The sequence below is a fragment of the Somniosus microcephalus genome, chromosome 6 (assembly GCF_052327205.1).
Source record: "Somniosus microcephalus isolate GS21.2 chromosome 6, FLI_Smic_1.0, whole genome shotgun sequence".
Classification (NCBI taxonomy): Eukaryota; Metazoa; Chordata; class Chondrichthyes; order Squaliformes; family Somniosidae; genus Somniosus; species Somniosus microcephalus.
This window is the reverse complement of record NC_140992.1, coordinates 115,863,490-115,884,310: the sequence shown is the minus strand read 5'-3', so window position 1 is coordinate 115,884,310 and position 20,821 is coordinate 115,863,490.

Below are 20,821 nucleotides of genomic sequence, written 5' to 3'. Positions count from 1 at the left end.
ACACTGTGCCATTGCCCTGATGATGTAGTGTCACTGTGGGATTGCTCTCTGCGTGCAGTGACAGTGTGGGATTGCTCTTTGTGTGCAGTGACAGTGTGGGATGCTCTGAGGTTGCACTGATATTGTGGTATTGCTCTGAGGGTGCAGTGTAAGTGTGCGATTCCTCTGATGATGCAGTGACAGTGTGGGATTGCCCTGTGCGTGCAGTGACTGTGTGGGATTGCTCTCTGGGTGCAGTAAGTGTGGGATTGCCCTGTGGGTGCAGTGAAAGTGTGTGATTGCTCTGTGCATGCAGTGACAGTGTGGGATTGCTCTGTGCGTGCAGTGACAGTGTGGGATGTCTCCGCGCATGCAGTAACAGTATGGGATTGCTCTCTGGGTGCACTGACAGTGTGGGATTGCTCTCTCAGTGCAGTGACAGTGCAGGATTGCTCTCTGGGTGCAGTGACAGTGTGGGATTGCTCTCTGGTGCAGTGACAGTGTGAGATTGCTCTGTGCATGCAGTGACAGTGTGGGATTGCTCTCTGGGTGCAGTAACAGTGTGGCATTGCTCTCTGGGTGCAGTGACAATGTGGGATAGCTCTATGCATGCAGCGACAGTGTGGGATTGCTCTGTGCATGCAGTGCCAGTGTGGGATTTCTCTGAGATGCAGTGATAATGTGGAATTGCCCTGTGCATGCAGTGAGAGTGTGGGATTGCCCTGAGAATGCAGTGAAAGTGTGGGATTTCTCTCTGGCTGCAGTGACAGTGTGGGATTGCTCTGAGGGTGCAGTGACTGTGTGGGATTGTTCTGAGGGTGCAGTGACAGTGTGGGATTGCATTCTGGGTGCAGTGACAGTGTGGGATTGCTCTCTGGTGCAGTGCCAGTGTGAGATTGCTCTGTGCTTCAAGTGACAGTGTGGGATTGCTCTCTGGGTGCAGTAACAGTGCGGGATTGCTCTCTGGGTGCAGTGACAGTGTGTGGTTGCTCTGTGCATGCAGTGACAGTGTGGGATTGCTCTGTGCATGCAGTGACAGTGTGGGATGTCTCCGCGCATGCAGTAACAGTGTGGGATTGCTCTCTGGGTGCACTGACAGTGTGGGATTGCTCTCTCAGTGCAGTGACAGTGCAGGATTGCTCTCTGGGTGCAGTGACAGTGTGGGATTGCTCTCTGGTGCAGTGACACTGTGAGATTGCTCTGTGCATGCAGTGACAGTGTGGGATTGCTCTCTGGGTGCAGTAACAGTGTGGCATTGCTCTCTGGGTGCAGTGGCAATGTGGGATAGCTCTATGCATGCAGCGACAGTGTGGGATTGCTCTGTGCATGCAGTGCCAGTGTGGGATTTCTCTGAGATGCAGTGATAATGTGGAATTGCCCTGTGCATGCAGTGAGAGTGTGGGATTGCCCTGAGAATGCAGTGAAAGTGTGGGATTTCTCTCTGGCTGCAGTGACAGTGTGGGATTGCTCTGAGGGTGCAGTGACTGTGTGGGATTGTTCTGAGGGTGCAGTGACAGTGTGGGATTGCATTCTGGGTGCAGTGACAGTGTGGGATTGCTCTCTGGTGCAGTGCCAGTGTGAGATTGCTCTGTGCTTCAAGTGACAGTGTGGGATTGCTCTCTGGGTGCAGTAACAGTGCGGGATTGCTCTCTGGGTGCAGTGACAGTGTGCGATTGCTCTGTGCATGCAGTGACAGTGTGGGATTGCTCGGAGGGTGCAGTGACAATGTGGGATTGTTCGCTGGGTGCATTGACATTGTGGTATTGCTCTGTTGGTGCAGTGACAGTGTGGGATTGCTCTCTGGGTGCAGTGACAGCGTGGGATTGCTCTAAGGGTGCAGTGACAGTGTGGGATTGCTCGCTGGGTGCAGTGACAGTGTGGGATTGCTCTCTGGGTGCAGTGACAGCGTGGGATTGCTCAAAGGGTGCAGTGACAGTGTGGGATTGCTCGCTGGGTGCAGTGACAATCTGGGATTGCTCTGAGCGTGCAGTGACAGTTTGGGATTGCTCTCTGAGTGCAGTGACAGTGTGGGCTTGCCCTGTGCATGCGCTGACAGCGTTGGATTGCTCTGTGCATGAAGTGACAGTGTGTGATTGCTCTATGGGTGCAATGACAGTGTGGGATTGCTCTAAGGGTGCAGTGACAGAGTGGGATTGCTCGCTGGATGCAGTGACAATCTGGGATTGCTCTCTGGGTGCAGTGACAGTGTGGGCTTGGTCTGTGCATGCACTGACAGCTTTGGATTGCTCTGTGCATGAAGTGACATTGTGTGATTGCTCTCTGGGTGCCGTGACAGTGTGGGATTGCTCTGAGTGTGAAGTGCCAGTATGGGATTGCTCTCTGGGTGCAGTGACAGTGTGGGATTGCTCTCCGGGTGCAGTGACAGTGTGGGATTGCTCTGAAAATGCAGTGACAGTGTGGAATTGCCCTGTACATGCAATGAAAGTGTGGGCTTGCTCTCTGGGTGCAGTGACAGTGTGGGATTGCCCTGAGGATGCAGTGACAGTGTGGGATTGCTCTCAGGCTGCAGTGACAGCATTGGATTGCTCTGTGCATGAAGTGCCAGTATGGGATTGCTCTCTGGATGCAATGACAGTGTGGGATTGCTCTCTGGGTGCATTGACATTTTGGTGCACTGACGGTGTGGGATTACTCTGTGGTGCTCTGATGGTGCACTGACAGTGTGAGATTACTCTGTGCATGCGGTGACAATGTGGGATTGCACTGTGCATGCACTGACAGTGTGGGGTTGCTCTCTGGGTGCAGTGACAGTGTGAGATTGCTCTCTGGGTGCATTGACATTTTGGTGCACTGACGGTGTGGGATTACTCTGTGCATGCAGTGACAATGTGGGATTGCTCCATGCATGCAGTGACTGTGTGGGATTCCTCTCTGAGTGCAGTGACAGTGTGGGATTGCTCTCTGGGTCCATTGACATTGTGGTATTGCTCTGAGGGTGCCGTGAAAGTGTGGGATTGCTCTGAGGATGCAGTGACAGTGTGGGATTGCCCTGTGCATGCAGTGACTGTGTGGGATTGCTGTCTGGGTGCAGTGACAGTCTGGGATTGCCCTGTGGGTGCAGTGAAAATGCGGGATTATTCTCTGGGTGCAGTGACAGTGTGGGATGACTCTACAGGTGCAGGTACAGTGTGTGATTGCCCTGTATGTGCAGTGATTGTGTGGGATTGCTGTCTGGGTGCAGTGACAGTGTGGGATTGCTCTCTGTATGCAGTAACAATGTGGGATTGCTCTCTGGGGGAAGTGACAATGCGGGATTGTTCTCTGGATGCAGTGACAGTGTGGGATTGCTCTCTGGGTGCAGTGACAGTGTGCGATTGCTCCGTGCATGCTGTTACAGTGTGGGATTGCTCTCTGGGTACAGTGACAGTGTGGGATTGCTCTGTGCGTGCAGTGACTGTGTGGGATTGTTCTGAGGATGCAGTGACAGTGTGGGATTGCTCTCTGGGTGCAGGGACAGTGTGGGATTGCTCTCTGTGTGCAGTGACAGTGTGGGATTGCTCTACAGGTGCAGTGACAGTGTGGGATTGCTCTCTGGGTGCATTGACATTGTGGTATTGCTCTGAGGGAGCAGTGAAAGTGTGCGATTGCTCTGAGGATGCAGTGACAGTGTGGGATTGCCCTGTGCGTGCAGCGACTGTGTGGGATTGCTGTCTGGGTGAAGTGACAGTGTGGGATGACTCTACAGGTGCAGGTACAGTGTGTGATTGCCCTGTATGTGCAGTGACTGTGTGGGATTGCTGTCTGGGTGCAGTGACAGTGTGGGATTGTTCTCTGCATGCAGTAACAATGTGGGATTGCTCTCTGGGGGCAGTGACAATGCGGGATTGTTCTGTGGATGCAGTGACAGTGTGGGATTGCTCTCTGGGTGCAGTGACAGTGTGAGATTGCTCCGTGCATGCAGTGACAGTGTGGGATTGCTCTCTGGGTGCAGTGACAGTGTGGGATTGCTCTCTGGGTGCAGGGACAGTGTGGGATTGCTCTCTGGGTGCAGTGACAGTGTGGGATTGCTCTACAGGTGCAGTGACAGTGTGGGATTGCTGCCTGGGTGCAGTGACAGTGTGGGATTGCTCTACAGGTGCAGTGACAGTGTGGGATTGCTGTCTGGGTGCAGTGACAGTGTGGGATTGCTCTCTGGGTGCATTGACATTGTGGTATTGCTCTGAGGCAGCCCTGAAAGTGTGCGATTGCTCTGAGGATGCAGTGACAGTGTGGGATTGCCCTGTGCGTGCAGCGACTGTGTGGGATTGCTGTCTGGGTGCAGTGACAATGTGGGATTGCCATGTGGGTGCAGTGACAGTGTGGGATTGTTCTCTGCATGCAGTAAAATTGTGGGATTGCTCTCTGGGTGCAGTGACAATGCGGGATTGTTCTCTGGATGCAGTGAAAGTGTGGGATTCCTCTGAGGGTGCAGTGACCGTGTGTGATTGCTCTGTGCATGCAATGACAGTGTGGGATTACTCTGTGCATGCAGTGACAGTGTGGGATTGCTCTCTGGGTGCAGTGACAGTGTGGGATTGTTCTATGCATGCAGTGACAGTGTGGGATTGCTCGCTGGGTGCACTGACAGTGTGGCATTGCTCTCTGGGTGCAGTGACAGTGTGGAATTGATCTATGCATGCAGTGACAGTGTGGGATTGCTCTCTGGGTGCAGTGACAATACGGGATTGCTCTGTGTGTGCAGTGACAGTGTGGGATTGCTCTCTGGGTCCAGTGACAGTGTGGGATTGCTCTATGTGTGCAGTGTCAGTGTGGGATTGCCCTGTGCATTCAGTGCGAATGTGTGATTGCTTGCTGGGTGCAGTGACACTGTGCCATTGCCCTGATGATGCAGTGTCACTGTGGGATTGCTCTCTGCGTGCAGTGACAGTGTGGGATTGATCTTTCTGTGCAGTGACAGTGTGGGATTGCTCTGAGGATGCAGTGACATTGTGGTATTGCTCTGAGTGTGCAGTGTACATGTGCGATTGCTCTGAGGATGCAGTGACAGTGTGCGATTGCCCTGTGCATGCAGTGACTGTGTGGGATTGCTCTCTGGGTGCAGTGACAGTGTGTGATTGCCCTGTGGGTGCAGTGACAGTGTGAGATTGCTCTGTGCATGCAGTGACAGTGTGGGATGTCTCCGCGCATGCAGTGACAGTGTGGGATTGCTCTCTGGGTGTAGTGACAGTGTGGGATTGCTCTCTCAGTGCAGTGACAGTGCAGGATTGCTCTCTGGGTGCAGTGACAGTGTGGGATTACTCTGTGCATGCAGTGACAGTGTGGGATTGCACTCTGGGTGCAGTGACAGTGTGGGATTGCTCTATGCATGCAGTGACAGTGTGGGTTTGCTCGCTGGGTGCAGTGACAGTGTGGCATTGCTCTCTGGGTGCAGTGACAGTGTGGAATTGCTCTATGCATGCAGTGACAGTGTGGGATTGCTCTCTGGGTGCAGTGACAATACGGGATTGCTCTGTGGGTGCAGTGACAGTGTGGGATTGCTCTCTGGGTGCAGTGACAGTGTGGGATTGCTCTATGTGTGCAGTGTCAATGTGGGATTGCCCTGTGCATTCAGTGCGAGTGTGTGATTGCTTGCTGGGTGCAGTGACACTGTGCCATTGCCCTGATGATGTAGTTTCACTGTAGGATTGCTCTCTGCGTGCAGTGACAGTGTGGGATTGCTCTTTGTGTGCAGTGACAGTGTGGGATGCTCTGAGGTTGCACTGATATTGTGGTATTGCTCTGAGGGTGCAGTGTAAGTGTGCGATTCCTCTGATGATGCAGTGACAGTGTGGGATTGCCCTGTGCGTGCAGTGACTGTGTGGGATTGCTCTCTGGGTGCAGTAAGTGTGGGATTGCCCTGTGGGTGCAGTGAAAGTGTGTGATTGCTCTGTGCATGCAGTGACAGTGTGGGATTGCTCTGTGCGTGCAGTGACAGTGTGGGATGTCTCCGCGCATGCAGTAACAGTATGGGATTGCTCTCTGGGTACACTGACAGTGTGAGATTGCTCTCTCAGTGCAGTGACAGTGCAGGATTGCTCTCTGGGTGCAGTGACAGTGTGGGATTGCTCTCTGGTGCAGTGACAGTGTGAGATTGCTCTGTGCATGCAGTGACAGTGTGGGATTGCTCTCTGGGTGCAGTAACAGTGTGGCATTGCTCTCTGGGTGCAGTGACAATGTGGGATAGCTCTATGCATGCAGCGACAGTGTGGGATTGCTCTGTGCATGCAGTGCCAGTGTGGGATTTCTCTGAGATGCAGTGATAATGTGGAATTGCCCTGTGCATGCAGTGAGAGTGTGGGATTGCCCTGAGAATGCAGTGAAAGTGTGGGATTTCTCTCTGGCTGCAGTGACAGTGTGGGATTGCTCTGAGGGTGCAGTGACTGTGTGGGATTGTTCTGAGGGTGCAGTGACAGTGTGGGATTGCATTCTGGGTGCAGTGACAGTGTGGGATTGCTCTCTGGTGCAGTGCCAGTGTGAGATTGCTCTGTGCTTCAAGTGACAGTGTGGGATTGCTCTCTGGGTGCAGTAACAGTGCGGGATTGCTCTCTGGGTGCAGTGACAGTGTGTGATTGCTCTGTGCATGCAGTGACAGTGTGGGATTGCTCTGTGCATGCAGTGACAGTGTGGGATGTCTCCGCGCATGCAGTAACAGTGTGGGATTGCTCTCTGGGTGCACTGACAGTGTGGGATTGCTCTCTCAGTGCAGTGACAGTGCAGGATTGCTCTCTGGGTGCAGTGACAGTGTGGGATTGCTCTCTGGTGCAGTGACACTGTGAGATTGCTCTGTGCATGCAGTGACAGTGTGGGATTGCTCTCTGGGTGCAGTAACAGTGTGGCATTGCTCTCTGGGTGCAGTGGCAATGTGGGATAGCTCTATGCATGCAGCGACAGTGTGGGATTGCTCTGTGCATGCAGTGCCAGTGTGGGATTTCTCTGAGATGCAGTGATAATGTGGAATTGCCCTGTGCATGCAGTGAGAGTGTGGGATTGCCCTGAGAATGCAGTGAAAGTGTGGGATTTCTCTCTGGCTGCAGTGACAGTGTGGGATTGCTCTGAGGGTGCAGTGACTGTGTGGGATTGTTCTGAGGGTGCAGTGACAGTGTGGGATTGCATTCTGGGTGCAGTGACAGTGTGGGATTGCTCTCTGGTGCAGTGCCAGTGTGAGATTGCTCTGTGCTTCAAGTGACAGTGTGGGATTGCTCTCTGGGTGCAGTAACAGTGCGGGATTGCTCTCTGGGTGCAGTGACAGTGTGCGATTGCTCTGTGCATGCAGTGACAGTGTGGGATTGCTCGGAGGGTGCAGTGACAATGTGGGATTGTTCGCTGGGTGCATTGACATTGTGGTATTGCTCTGTTGGTGCAGTGACAGTGTGGGATTGCTCTCTGGGTGCAGTGACAGCGTGGGATTGCTCTAAGGGTGCAGTGACAGTGTGGGATTGCTCGCTGGGTGCAGTGACAGTGTGGGATTGCTCTCTGGGTGCAGTGACAGCGTGGGATTGCTCAAAGGGTGCAGTGACAGTGTGGGATTGCTCGCTGGGTGCAGTGACAATCTGGGATTGCTCTGAGCGTGCAGTGACAGTTTGGGATTGCTCTCTGAGTGCAGTGACAGTGTGGGCTTGCCCTGTGCATGCGCTGACAGCGTTGGATTGCTCTGTGCATGAAGTGACAGTGTGTGATTGCTCTATGGGTGCAATGACAGTGTGGGATTGCTCTAAGGGTGCAGTGACAGAGTGGGATTGCTCGCTGGATGCAGTGACAATCTGGGATTGCTCTCTGGGTGCAGTGACAGTGTGGGCTTGGTCTGTGCATGCACTGACAGCTTTGGATTGCTCTGTGCATGAAGTGACATTGTGTGATTGCTCTCTGGGTGCCGTGACAGTGTGGGATTGCTCTGAGTGTGAAGTGCCAGTATGGGATTGCTCTCTGGGTGCAGTGACAGTGTGGGATTGCTCTCCGGGTGCAGTGACAGTGTGGGATTGCTCTGAAAATGCAGTGACAGTGTGGAATTGCCCTGTACATGCAATGAAAGTGTGGGCTTGCTCTCTGGGTGCAGTGACAGTGTGGGATTGCCCTGAGGATGCAGTGACAGTGTGGGATTGCTCTCAGGCTGCAGTGACAGCATTGGATTGCTCTGTGCATGAAGTGCCAGTATGGGATTGCTCTCTGGATGCAATGACAGTGTGGGATTGCTCTCTGGGTGCATTGACATTTTGGTGCACTGACGGTGTGGGATTACTCTGTGGTGCTCTGATGGTGCACTGACAGTGTGAGATTACTCTGTGCATGCGGTGACAATGTGGGATTGCACTGTGCATGCACTGACAGTGTGGGGTTGCTCTCTGGATGCAGTGAAAGTGTGGGATTCCTCTGAGGGTGCAGTGACCGTGTGTGATTGCTCTGTGCATGCAATGACAGTGTGGGATTACTCTGTGCATGCAGTGACAGTGTGGGATTGCTCTCTGGGTGCAGTGACAGTGTGGGATTGTTCTATGCATGCAGTGACAGTGTGGGATTGCTCGCTGGGTGCACTGACAGTGTGGCATTGCTCTCTGGGTGCAGTGACAGTGTGGAATTGATCTATGCATGCAGTGACAGTGTGGGATTGCTCTCTGGGTGCAGTGACAATACGGGATTGCTCTGTGTGTGCAGTGACAGTGTGGGATTGCTCTCTGGGTCCAGTGACAGTGTGGGATTGCTCTATGTGTGCAGTGTCAGTGTGGGATTGCCCTGTGCATTCAGTGCGAATGTGTGATTGCTTGCTGGGTGCAGTGACACTGTGCCATTGCCCTGATGATGCAGTGTCACTGTGGGATTGCTCTCTGCGTGCAGTGACAGTGTGGGATTGATCTTTCTGTGCAGTGACAGTGTGGGATTGCTCTGAGGATGCAGTGACATTGTGGTATTGCTCTGAGTGTGCAGTGTACATGTGCGATTGCTCTGAGGATGCAGTGACAGTGTGCGATTGCCCTGTGCATGCAGTGACTGTGTGGGATTGCTCTCTGGGTGCAGTGACAGTGTGTGATTGCCCTGTGGGTGCAGTGACAGTGTGAGATTGCTCTGTGCATGCAGTGACAGTGTGGGATGTCTCCGCGCATGCAGTGACAGTGTGGGATTGCTCTCTGGGTGTAGTGACAGTGTGGGATTGCTCTCTCAGTGCAGTGACAGTGCAGGATTGCTCTCTGGGTGCAGTGACAGTGTGGGATTACTCTGTGCATGCAGTGACAGTGTGGGATTGCACTCTGGGTGCAGTGACAGTGTGGGATTGCTCTATGCATGCAGTGACAGTGTGGGTTTGCTCGCTGGGTGCAGTGACAGTGTGGCATTGCTCTCTGGGTGCAGTGACAGTGTGGAATTGCTCTATGCATGCAGTGACAGTGTGGGATTGCTCTCTGGGTGCAGTGACAATACGGGATTGCTCTGTGGGTGCAGTGACAGTGTGGGATTGCTCTCTGGGTGCAGTGACAGTGTGGGATTGCTCTATGTGTGCAGTGTCAATGTGGGATTGCCCTGTGCATTCAGTGCGAGTGTGTGATTGCTTGCTGGGTGCAGTGACACTGTGCCATTGCCCTGATGATGTAGTTTCACTGTAGGATTGCTCTCTGCGTGCAGTGACAGTGTGGGATTGCTCTTTGTGTGCAGTGACAGTGTGGGATGCTCTGAGGTTGCACTGATATTGTGGTATTGCTCTGAGGGTGCAGTGTAAGTGTGCGATTCCTCTGATGATGCAGTGACAGTGTGGGATTGCCCTGTGCGTGCAGTGACTGTGTGGGATTGCTCTCTGGGTGCAGTAAGTGTGGGATTGCCCTGTGGGTGCAGTGAAAGTGTGTGATTGCTCTGTGCATGCAGTGACAGTGTGGGATTGCTCTGTGCGTGCAGTGACAGTGTGGGATGTCTCCGCGCATGCAGTAACAGTATGGGATTGCTCTCTGGGTACACTGACAGTGTGAGATTGCTCTCTCAGTGCAGTGACAGTGCAGGATTGCTCTCTGGGTGCAGTGACAGTGTGGGATTGCTCTCTGGTGCAGTGACAGTGTGAGATTGCTCTGTGCATGCAGTGACAGTGTGGGATTGCTCTCTGGGTGCAGTAACAGTGTGGCATTGCTCTCTGGGTGCAGTGACAATGTGGGATAGCTCTATGCATGCAGCGACAGTGTGGGATTGCTCTGTGCATGCAGTGCCAGTGTGGGATTTCTCTGAGATGCAGTGATAATGTGGAATTGCCCTGTGCATGCAGTGAGAGTGTGGGATTGCCCTGAGAATGCAGTGAAAGTGTGGGATTTCTCTCTGGCTGCAGTGACAGTGTGGGATTGCTCTGAGGGTGCAGTGACTGTGTGGGATTGTTCTGAGGGTGCAGTGACAGTGTGGGATTGCATTCTGGGTGCAGTGACAGTGTGGGATTGCTCTCTGGTGCAGTGCCAGTGTGAGATTGCTCTGTGCTTCAAGTGACAGTGTGGGATTGCTCTCTGGGTGCAGTAACAGTGCGGGATTGCTCTCTGGGTGCAGTGACAGTGTGTGATTGCTCTGTGCATGCAGTGACAGTGTGGGATTGCTCTGTGCATGCAGTGACAGTGTGGGATGTCTCCGCGCATGCAGTAACAGTGTGGGATTGCTCTCTGGGTGCACTGACAGTGTGGGATTGCTCTCTCAGTGCAGTGACAGTGCAGGATTGCTCTCTGGGTGCAGTGACAGTGTGGGATTGCTCTCTGGTGCAGTGACACTGTGAGATTGCTCTGTGCATGCAGTGACAGTGTGGGATTGCTCTCTGGGTGCAGTAACAGTGTGGCATTGCTCTCTGGGTGCAGTGGCAATGTGGGATAGCTCTATGCATGCAGCGACAGTGTGGGATTGCTCTGTGCATGCAGTGCCAGTGTGGGATTTCTCTGAGATGCAGTGATAATGTGGAATTGCCCTGTGCATGCAGTGAGAGTGTGGGATTGCCCTGAGAATGCAGTGAAAGTGTGGGATTTCTCTCTGGCTGCAGTGACAGTGTGGGATTGCTCTGAGGGTGCAGTGACTGTGTGGGATTGTTCTGAGGGTGCAGTGACAGTGTGGGATTGCATTCTGGGTGCAGTGACAGTGTGGGATTGCTCTCTGGTGCAGTGCCAGTGTGAGATTGCTCTGTGCTTCAAGTGACAGTGTGGGATTGCTCTCTGGGTGCAGTAACAGTGCGGGATTGCTCTCTGGGTGCAGTGACAGTGTGCGATTGCTCTGTGCATGCAGTGACAGTGTGGGATTGCTCGGAGGGTGCAGTGACAATGTGGGATTGTTCGCTGGGTGCATTGACATTGTGGTATTGCTCTGTTGGTGCAGTGACAGTGTGGGATTGCTCTCTGGGTGCAGTGACAGCGTGGGATTGCTCTAAGGGTGCAGTGACAGTGTGGGATTGCTCGCTGGGTGCAGTGACAGTGTGGGATTGCTCTCTGGGTGCAGTGACAGCGTGGGATTGCTCAAAGGGTGCAGTGACAGTGTGGGATTGCTCGCTGGGTGCAGTGACAATCTGGGATTGCTCTGAGCGTGCAGTGACAGTTTGGGATTGCTCTCTGAGTGCAGTGACAGTGTGGGCTTGCCCTGTGCATGCGCTGACAGCGTTGGATTGCTCTGTGCATGAAGTGACAGTGTGTGATTGCTCTATGGGTGCAATGACAGTGTGGGATTGCTCTAAGGGTGCAGTGACAGAGTGGGATTGCTCGCTGGATGCAGTGACAATCTGGGATTGCTCTCTGGGTGCAGTGACAGTGTGGGCTTGGTCTGTGCATGCACTGACAGCTTTGGATTGCTCTGTGCATGAAGTGACATTGTGTGATTGCTCTCTGGGTGCCGTGACAGTGTGGGATTGCTCTGAGTGTGAAGTGCCAGTATGGGATTGCTCTCTGGGTGCAGTGACAGTGTGGGATTGCTCTCCGGGTGCAGTGACAGTGTGGGATTGCTCTGAAAATGCAGTGACAGTGTGGAATTGCCCTGTACATGCAATGAAAGTGTGGGCTTGCTCTCTGGGTGCAGTGACAGTGTGGGATTGCCCTGAGGATGCAGTGACAGTGTGGGATTGCTCTCAGGCTGCAGTGACAGCATTGGATTGCTCTGTGCATGAAGTGCCAGTATGGGATTGCTCTCTGGATGCAATGACAGTGTGGGATTGCTCTCTGGGTGCATTGACATTTTGGTGCACTGACGGTGTGGGATTACTCTGTGGTGCTCTGATGGTGCACTGACAGTGTGAGATTACTCTGTGCATGCGGTGACAATGTGGGATTGCACTGTGCATGCACTGACAGTGTGGGGTTGCTCTCTGGGTGCAGTGACAGTGTGAGATTGCTCTCTGGGTGCATTGACATTTTGGTGCACTGACGGTGTGGGATTACTCTGTGCATGCAGTGACAATGTGGGATTGCTCCATGCATGCAGTGACTGTGTGGGATTCCTCTCTGAGTGCAGTGACAGTGTGGGATTGCTCTCTGGGTCCATTGACATTGTGGTATTGCTCTGAGGGTGCCGTGAAAGTGTGGGATTGCTCTGAGGATGCAGTGACAGTGTGGGATTGCCATGTGCATGCAGTGACTGTGTGGGATTGCTGTCTGGGTGCAGTGACAGTCTGGGATTGCCCTCTGGGTGCAGTGAAAATGCGGGATTATTCTCTGGGTGCAGTGACAGTGTGGGATGACTCTACAGGTGCAGGTACAGTGTGTGATTGCCCTGTATGTGCAGTGATTGTGTGGGATTGCTGTCTGGGTGCAGTGACAGTGTGGGATTGCTCTCTGTATGCAGTAACAATGTGGGATTGCTCTCTGGGGGAAGTGACAATGCGGGATTGTTCTCTGGATGCAGTGACAGTGTGGGATTGCTCTCTGGGTGCAGTGACAGTGTGCGATTGCTCCGTGCATGCAGTTACAGTGTGGGATTGCTCTCTGGGTACAGTGACAGTGTGGGATTGCTCTGTGCGTGCAGTGACTGTGTGGGATTGTTCTGAGGATGCAGTGACAGTGTGGGATTGCTCTCTGGGTGCAGTGACAGTGTGGGATTGCTCTCTGGGTGCAGGGACAGTGTGGGATTGCTCTCTGTGTGCAGTGACAGTGTGGGATTGCTCTACAGGTGCAGTGACAGTGTGGGATTGCTCTCTGGGTGCATTGACATTGTGGTATTGCTCTGAGGGAGCAGTGAAAGTGTGCGATTGCTCTGAGGATGCAGTGACAGTGTGGGATTGCCCTGTGCGTGCAGCGACTGTGTGGGATTGCTGTCTGGGTGAAGTGACAGTGTGGGATGACTCTACAGGTGCAGGTACAGTGTGTGATTGCCCTGTATGTGCAGTGACTGTGTGGGATTGCTGTCTGGGTGCAGTGACAGTGTGGGATTGTTCTCTGCATGCAGTAACAATGTGGGATTGCTCTCTGGGGGCAGTGACAATGCGGGATTGTTCTGTGGATGCAGTGACAGTGTGGGATTGCTCTCTGGGTGCAGTGACAGTGTGAGATTGCTCCGTGCATGCAGTGACAGTGTGGGATTGCTCTCTGGGTGCAGTGACAGTGTGGGATTGCTCTCTGGGTGCAGGGACAGTGTGGGATTGCTCTCTGGGTGCAGTGACAGTGTGGGATTGCTCTACAGGTGCAGTGACAGTGTGGGATTGCTGCCTGGGTGCAGTGACAGTGTGGGATTGCTCTACAGGTGCAGTGACAGTGTGGGATTGCTGTCTGGGTGCAGTGACAGTGTGGGATTGCTCTCTGGGTGCATTGACATTGTGGTATTGCTCTGAGGCAGCCCTGAAAGTGTGCGATTGCTCTGAGGATGCAGTGACAGTGTGGGATTGCCCTGTGCGTGCAGCGACTGTGTGGGATTGCTGTCTGGGTGCAGTGACAATGTGGGATTGCCATGTGGGTGCAGTGACAGTGTGGGATTGTTCTCTGCATGCAGTAAAATTGTGGGATTGCTCTCTGGGTGCAGTGACAATGCGGGATTGTTCTCTGGATGCAGTGAAAGTGTGGGATTCCTCTGAGGGTGCAGTGACCGTGTGTGATTGCTCTGTGCATGCAATGACAGTGTGGGATTACTCTGTGCATGCAGTGACAGTGTGGGATTGCTCTCTGGGTGCAGTGACAGTGTGGGATTGTTCTATGCATGCAGTGACAGTGTGGGATTGCTCGCTGGGTGCACTGACAGTGTGGCATTGCTCTCTGGGTGCAGTGACAGTGTGGAATTGATCTATGCATGCAGTGACAGTGTGGGATTGCTCTCTGGGTGCAGTGACAATACGGGATTGCTCTGTGTGTGCAGTGACAGTGTGGGATTGCTCTCTGGGTCCAGTGACAGTGTGGGATTGCTCTATGTGTGCAGTGTCAGTGTGGGATTGCCCTGTGCATTCAGTGCGAATGTGTGATTGCTTGCTGGGTGCAGTGACACTGTGCCATTGCCCTGATGATGCAGTGTCACTGTGGGATTGCTCTCTGCGTGCAGTGACAGTGTGGGATTGATCTTTCTGTGCAGTGACAGTGTGGGATTGCTCTGAGGATGCAGTGACATTGTGGTATTGCTCTGAGTGTGCAGTGTACATGTGCGATTGCTCTGAGGATGCAGTGACAGTGTGCGATTGCCCTGTGCATGCAGTGACTGTGTGGGATTGCTCTCTGGGTGCAGTGACAGTGTGTGATTGCCCTGTGGGTGCAGTGACAGTGTGAGATTGCTCTGTGCATGCAGTGACAGTGTGGGATTGCTCTGTGCATGCAGTGACAGCGTGGGATGTCTCCGCCCATGCAGTGACAGTGTGGGATTGCTCTCTGGGTGTAGTGACAGTGTGGGATTGCTCTCTCAGTGCAGTGACAGTGCAGGATTGCTCTCTGGGTGCAGTGACAGTGTGGGATTGCTCTCTGGGTGCAGTGACAGTGTGCGATTGCTCCGTGCATGCAGTTACAGTGTGGGATTGCTCTCTGGGTACAGTGACAGTGTGGGATTGCTCTGTGCGTGCAGTGACTGTGTGGGATTGTTCTGAGGATGCAGTGACAGTGTGGGATTGCTCTCTGGGTGCAGTGACAGTGTGGGATTGCTCTCTGGGTGCAGGGACAGTGTGGGATTGCTCTCTGTGTGCAGTGACAGTGTGGGATTGCTCTACAGGTGCAGTGACAGTGTGGGATTGCTCTCTGGGTGCATTGACATTGTGGTATTGCTCTGAGGGAGCAGTGAAAGTGTGCGATTGCTCTGAGGATGCAGTGACAGTGTGGGATTGCCCTGTGCGTGCAGCGACTGTGTGGGATTGCTGTCTGGGTGAAGTGACAGTGTGGGATGACTCTACAGGTGCAGGTACAGTGTGTGATTGCCCTGTATGTGCAGTGACTGTGTGGGATTGCTGTCTGGGTGCAGTGACAGTGTGGGATTGTTCTCTGCATGCAGTAACAATGTGGGATTGCTCTCTGGGGGCAGTGACAATGCGGGATTGTTCTGTGGATGCAGTGACAGTGTGGGATTGCTCTCTGGGTGCAGTGACAGTGTGAGATTGCTCCGTGCATGCAGTGACAGTGTGGGATTGCTCTCTGGGTGCAGTGACAGTGTGGGATTGCTCTCTGGGTGCAGGGACAGTGTGGGATTGCTCTCTGGGTGCAGTGACAGTGTGGGATTGCTCTACAGGTGCAGTGACAGTGTGGGATTGCTGCCTGGGTGCAGTGACAGTGTGGGATTGCTCTACAGGTGCAGTGACAGTGTGGGATTGCTGTCTGGGTGCAGTGACAGTGTGGGATTGCTCTCTGGGTGCATTGACATTGTGGTATTGCTCTGAGGCAGCCCTGAAAGTGTGCGATTGCTCTGAGGATGCAGTGACAGTGTGGGATTGCCCTGTGCGTGCAGCGACTGTGTGGGATTGCTGTCTGGGTGCAGTGACAATGTGGGATTGCCATGTGGGTGCAGTGACAGTGTGGGATTGTTCTCTGCATGCAGTAAAATTGTGGGATTGCTCTCTGGGTGCAGTGACAATGCGGGATTGTTCTCTGGATGCAGTGAAAGTGTGGGATTCCTCTGAGGGTGCAGTGACCGTGTGTGATTGCTCTGTGCATGCAATGACAGTGTGGGATTACTCTGTGCATGCAGTGACAGTGTGGGATTGCTCTCTGGGTGCAGTGACAGTGTGGGATTGTTCTATGCATGCAGTGACAGTGTGGGATTGCTCGCTGGGTGCACTGACAGTGTGGCATTGCTCTCTGGGTGCAGTGACAGTGTGGAATTGATCTATGCATGCAGTGACAGTGTGGGATTGCTCTCTGGGTGCAGTGACAATACGGGATTGCTCTGTGTGTGCAGTGACAGTGTGGGATTGCTCTCTGGGTCCAGTGACAGTGTGGGATTGCTCTATGTGTGCAGTGTCAGTGTGGGATTGCCCTGTGCATTCAGTGCGAATGTGTGATTGCTTGCTGGGTGCAGTGACACTGTGCCATTGCCCTGATGATGCAGTGTCACTGTGGGATTGCTCTCTGCGTGCAGTGACAGTGTGGGATTGATCTTTCTGTGCAGTGACAGTGTGGGATTGCTCTGAGGATGCAGTGACATTGTGGTATTGCTCTGAGTGTGCAGTGTACATGTGCGATTGCTCTGAGGATGCAGTGACAGTGTGCGATTGCCCTGTGCATGCAGTGACTGTGTGGGATTGCTCTCTGGGTGCAGTGACAGTGTGTGATTGCCCTGTGGGTGCAGTGACAGTGTGAGATTGCTCTGTGCATGCAGTGACAGTGTGGGATTGCTCTGTGCATGCAGTGACAGCGTGGGATGTCTCCGCCCATGCAGTGACAGTGTGGGATTGCTCTCTGGGTGTAGTGACAGTGTGGGATTGCTCTCTCAGTGCAGTGACAGTGCAGGATTGCTCTCTGGGTGCAGTGACAGTGTGGGATTGCTCTCTGGGTGCAGTGACAGTGTGGGATTGTTCTATGCATGCAGTGACAGTGTGGGATTGCTCTACGGGTGCACTGACAGTGTGGCATTGCTCTCTGGGTGCAGTGACAGTGAGGAATTGCTCTATGCATGCAGTGACAGTGTGGGATTGCTCGCTGGGTGCACTGACAGTGTGGCATTGCTCTCTGGGTGCAGTGACAGTGTGGAATTGATCTATGCATGCAGTGACAGTGTGGGATTGCTCTCTGGGTGCAGTGACAATACGGGATTGCTCTGTGGGTGCAGTGACAGTGTGGGATTGCTCTCTGGGTCCAGTGACAGTGTGGGATTGCTCTATGTGTGCAGTGTCAGTGTGGGACTGCCCTGTGCATTCAGTGCAAATGTGTGATTGCTTGCTGGGTGCAGTGACACTGTGCCATTGCCCTGATGGTGCAGTGTCACTGTGGGATTGCTCTCTGCGTGCAGTGACAGTGTGGGATTGATCTTTCTGTGCAGTGACAGTGTGGGATTGCTCTGAGGATGCAGTGACATTGTGGTATTGCTCTGAGTGTGCAGTGTACGTGTGCGATTGCTCTGAGGATGCAGTGACAGTGTGCGATTGCCCTGTGCATGCAGTGACTGTGTGGGATTGCTCTCTGGGTGCAGTGACAGTGTGTGATTGCCCTGTGGGTGCAGTGACAGTGTGAGATTGCTCTGTGCATGCAGTGACAGTGTGGGATTGCTCTGTGCGTGCAGTGACAGTGTGGGATGTCTCCGCGCATGCAGTGACAGTGTGGGATTGCTCTCTGGGTGCAGTGACAGTGTGGGATTGCTCTCTCAGTGCAGTGACAGTGCAGGAGTGCTCTCTGGGTGCAGTGACAGTGTGGGATTGCTCTCTGGGTGCAGTGACAGTGTGGGATTGTTCTATGCATGCAGTGACAGCGTGGGATGGCTCTACGGGTGCACTGACAGTGTGGCATTGCTCTCTGGGTGCAGTGACAGTGAGGAATTGCTCTATGCATGCAGTGACAGTGTGGGATTGCTCGCTGGGTGCACTGACAGTGTGGCATTGCTCTCTGGGTGCAGTGACAGTGTGGAATTGATCTATGCATGCAGTGACAGTGTGGGATTGCTCTCTGGGTGCAGTGACAATACGGGATTGCTCTGTGGGTGCAGTGATAGTGTGGGATTGCTCTCTGGGTCCAGTGACAGTGTGGGATTGCTCTATGTGTGCAGTGTCAGTGTGGGACTGCCCTGTGCATTCAGTGCGAATGTGTGATTGCTTGCTGGGTGCAGTGACACTGTGCCATTGCCCTGATGGTGCAGTGTCACTGTGGGATTGCTCTCTGCGTGCAGTGACAGTGTGGGATTGATCTTTCTGTGCAGTGACAGTGTGGGATTGCTCTGAGGATGCAGTGACATTGTGGTATTGCTCTGAGTGTGCAGTGTACGTGTGCGATTGCTCTGAGGATGCAGTGACAGTGTGGGATTGCCCTGTGCATGCAGTGACTGTGTGGGATTGCTCTCTGGGTGCAGTGACAGTGTGTGATTGCCCTGTGGGTGCAGTGACAGTGTGCGATTGCTCTGTGCATGCAGTGACAGTGTGGGATTGCTCTGTGCGTGCAGTGACAGCGTGGGATGTCTCCGCGCATGCAGTGACAGTGTGGGATTGCTCTCTGGGTGCAGTGACAGTGTGGGATTGCTCTCTCAGTGCAGTGACAGTGCAGGATTGCTCTCTGGGTGCAGTGACAGTGTGGGATTGCTCTCTGGTGCAGTGACAGTGTGAGATTGCTCTGTGCATGCAGTGACAGTGTGGGATTGCTCTCTGGGTGCAATAACAGTGTGGCATTGCTCTCTGGGTGCAGTGACAATGTGGGATAGCTCTATGCATGCAGCGACAGTGTGGGATTGCTCTGTGCGTGCAGTGCCAGTGTGGGATTTCTCTGAGATGCAGTGATAATGTGGAATTGCCCTGTACATGCAGTGAGAGTGTGGGATTGCCCTGAGAATGCAGTGAAAGTGTGGGATTTCTCTCTGGCTGCAGTGACAGTGTGGGATTGCTCTGAGGGTGCAGTGACTGTGTGGGATTGTTCTGAGGGTGCAGTGACAGTGTGGGATTGCTTTCTGGGTGCAGTGACAGTGTGGGATTGCTCTACAGGTGCAGTGACAGTGTGGGATTGCTCTCTGGGTGCATTGACATTGTGGTATTGCTCTGAGGGTGCAGTGAAAGTGTGCGATTGCTCTGAGGATGCAGTGACAGTGTGAGATTGCCTTGTACGTTTAGTGCCTGTCTGGGATTGCTGTCTGGGTGCAGCGACAGTGTGAGATTGCTCCGTGCATGCAGTGACAGTGTGGGATTGCTCTCTGGGTGCATTGACATTGTGGTATTGCTCTGAGGGAGCAGTGAAAGTGTGCGATTGCTCTGAGGATGCAGTGACAGTGTGGGATTGCCCTGTGCATGCAGCGACTGTGTGGGATTGCTGTCTGGGTGCAGTGACAGTGTGGGATGACTCTACAGGTGCAGGTACAGCGTGTGATTGCCCTGTATGTGCAGTGACTGTGTGGGATTGCTGTCTGGGTGCAGTGACAGTGTGGGATTGTTCTCTGCATGCAGTAACAATGTGGGATTGCTCTCTGGGGGCAGTGACAATGCGGGATTGTTCTCTGGATGCAGTGACAGTGTGGGATTGCTCTCTGGGTGCAGTGACAGTGTGAGATTGCTCCGTGCATGCAGTGACAGTGTGGGATTGCTCTCTGGGTGCAGGGACAGTGTGGGATTGCTCTCTGGGTGCAGTGACAGTGTGGGATTGCTCTACAGGTGCAGTGACAGTGTGGGATTGCTCTCTGGGTGCATTGACATTGTGGTATTGCTCTGAGGGTGCAGTGACAGTGTGAGATTGCCTTGTACGTTTAGTGCCTGTCTGGGATTGCTGTCTGAGTGCAGTGACAGTGTGAGATTCCTCCGTGCATGCAGTGACTGTGTGGGATGCCTCTCTGAGTGCAGTGACAGTGTGGGATTGCTCTCTGGGTGCATTGACATTGTGGCATTGCTCTGAGGGAGCCCTGAAAGTGTGCGATTGCTCTGAGGATGCAGTGACAGTGTGGGATTGCCCTGTGCGTGCAGCGACTGTGTGGGATTGCTGTCTGGGTGCAGTGACAATGTGGGATTGCCATGTGGGTGCAGTGACAGTGTGGGATTGTTCTCTGCATGCAGTAAAATTGTGGGATTGCTCTCTGGGTGCAGTGACAATGCGGGATTGCTCTCTGGATGCAGTGAAAGTGTGGGATTCCTCTGAGGGTGCAGTGACCGTGTGTGATTGCTCTGTGCATGCAGTGACAGTGTGGGATTGCTCTCTGGGTGCAGTGACAATACGGGATTGCTCTGTGTGTGCAGTGACAGTGTGGGATTGCTCTCTGGGTCCAGTGACAGTGTGGGATTGCTCTACGTGTGCAGTGTCAGTGTGGGATTGCCCTGTGCATTCAGTGCCAATGTGTGATTGCTTGCTGGGTGCAGTGACACTGTGCCATTGCCCTGATGATTAGGTGTCACTGTGGGATTGCTCTCTGCGTGCAGTGACAGTGTGGGATTGATCTTTCTGTGCAGTGACAGTGTGGGATTGCTCTGAGGATGCAGTGACATTGTGGTATTGCTCTGAGTGTGCAGTGTACGTGTGCGATTGCTCTGAGGATGCAGTGACAGTGTGCGATTGCCCTGTGCATGCAGTGACTGTGTGGGATTGCTCTCTGGGTGCAGTGACAGTGTGTGATTGCCCTGTGGGTGCAGTGACAGTGTGAGATTGCTCTGTGCATGCAGTGACAGTGTGGGATTGCTCTGTGCGTGCAGTGACAGCGTGGGATGTCTCCGCGCATGCAGTGACAGTGTGGGATTGCTCTCTGGGTGCAGTGACAGTGTGGGATTGCTCTCTCAGTGCAGTGACAGTGCAGGATTGCTCTCTGGGTGCAGTGACAGTGTGGGATTGCTCTCTGGGTGCAGTGACAGTGTGGG